Source organism: Eucalyptus grandis, chromosome 7 (genome assembly GCF_016545825.1).
Source record: "Eucalyptus grandis isolate ANBG69807.140 chromosome 7, ASM1654582v1, whole genome shotgun sequence".
NCBI lineage: Eukaryota > Viridiplantae > Streptophyta > Magnoliopsida > Myrtales > Myrtaceae > Eucalyptus > Eucalyptus grandis.
Window position 1 is genome coordinate 37,086,546 of NC_052618.1, and position 2,428 is coordinate 37,088,973.

Genomic DNA, 2,428 nt, shown 5'->3' on the forward strand with positions numbered 1-2,428 from the left:
GGAGGACACTTGCTGATTGTATATTGGAAATATTCAATATACATTATTGCAAGCTAGGAATTGCTCCTGTTGTTAAGGGTGATGGGCTAAATCTATCACATTGTCCTTATTTAGATATTGAGAAAATCTAATTAAAGGGAGTACCTTGTGTCAGTGCACTTAAAAGTATAATGTATGCTCGAATTTGCACTAGACTTAATGTTGTCTTTGTGACGGGACTTCTAGGCAGATATCAATCAAATCCAGGACATGATCACTGGGTTGCTGTCAAGAAGGTTTTAAGGTACTTAAAGAAGACACGAGATTATATGCTAATTTACAGACATATTTAATTCTTGCAGTGAGTAAAGTATTCATATGTTAACTTTATAATATCAATAACAAGATACAGATTTATGTTAGTAGGAAGTGCAGTAAATAAAGTTGGATGTCATCTTCTACTATGTAAGCGATATTAGTAACATTCTTTTAGGCTGTTACTTGGGCTATTAGGCTCAAAACCTCATGAAGGAGTTGATCGTTTTAACTTGATGGATAGACCCATACGATTGTATTGAGATAACAAATTTGTAGTATTATTTATTTACTATAGAGGTCTCGAGGGGTCTAAATATATGGTGGTCAAATATTTTTGACCATAAAGAAACTATAGAAAGGTGACTTATAATATAACATATTTTCACATATGATGTGGTTGCGAGATTCACTAACTAAAGGCCTACGCCCATGTGTATTTGAGTGACATGTCATTAGCATGGACCTAGGAGTATCTTCAGATATTGTTGTTTAGTGGGAGCTATTTTGGCTTCATTCTGATAAAGTTCATATCTGTGGTTCGTTACACTTAGTAACGGTTTGATATGTATCAACTTTTGCATTAAATAAAATATTTTTGAATGCATTGTTATTATGTTGAATACATATTGATAAAGTCTCAAGGGATTGTATAAACCTTGAGTGAAGGCTAGGGGCATCCGGGCATCCGGTTATTAGTTTTGTGCATATGTCTTGTGATACATAAAAAAAGGTTAACCATAAGGACAAGACATATGTGGGTTCATTGGAACCAATTTTCTAATTGCCTATCTTAAGTATTTGGATTAATTATAAGTTGTTTTGAGCTTGGCCCGTAATGAGAGGGACTGAGTGCTCAAATCATTTCCATCCCAAAAGCATTTCCCACTTTGGATTCCAAAATAGGTGACGTTCTTGTTCTAGTTATGGAGATCTTGGGGCTACACAATTTGTGTCCAACATGCCTATCTTAAGTATGGAGTTGTTTCCAAAAAAGCTTTCCCAGACTCCAAAACTGATGTTGTTGCAACACAAATCCATAATGAATTTTATTTGGAAACAATTTTTCAACAACTATCTTCTGATCAAGGATTTTACTTACTTTATTCAAAAACATTGATTGAGTCAATCATATATTGAGAAAATCAATCCCAAAGATAAGTTCCATATAAGGAAGCATCATTTATAGATACCGGGATTTTGATTGTAAGGCGACTAAAATCAAGTGGAATTTCCATTCATGTCTTCAACGGTCATAAGATCTCCTTAAAAGATTATGTCCAACAATTTGATTGAAGAATTTCCTCTAAAAAATGTCAACGACTAATATTACATAGAGGAGTATTTAACGGAGGTCATTCGGTCAAGTTGAATAGGAACGTGAATTTAGAATTCCAAAGTCTGAAGTTTCTCTCAACTACTTGTCTTTATCTATGAGCATTATAGATTGTGATCGAGAGAGAAAAATACAAAAAGAGTATCTTAGTAAATTAGAGAGTTCTACCACTGAGTGTTTGTACTTATAAGTTTTAATTTTTTGTTGATCTTATAGTGAAATTCAACCAGTAGGCCGTTAGTATAGAAGAGTGGACGTGGGCTTAATCTAAGCCAAATCACTATAAAATTCGCGTGCAATTTTCTCTTCCCTTAACTCTTTCATTTAAAGTCTATTGCACATTTTCAAGTTATTGCAAAAGTCTAGTGTTACACAATTCCGATCATCTTCCAGACTTTGCTTTAATTTATTGTTTTCCACGTTTATTTGTCAAGAATTCTTTTAAAAACCTATTCATCTCCCTCTAGATGTTAGTTCTAGCTACATCATGAACTCCATCTTCGTAAGCCATGTATCGAGATTGAATTGAACTGATGATCTTGCAAATATCGGAGTTCTACCTAATTTGGAACTCTCTTTTTTGGCTTTTATTTTGTTGGTATCCTCTTCGCCCCTGACACTCCACTAAACAATTCAACGTAAAGGAATGCACATTATTTGAAATTCTTTAAAACCTGAATCAAAGAGTGGTGAATGATGGCGAGATGATGGGTCCAAGAAGAGAACATTTGCTTGGGGACGTGTTGACGAGTTCTTCGCTAGAGGTTCACTAGAAAACCTGTGAACTTGCCGGGAAGA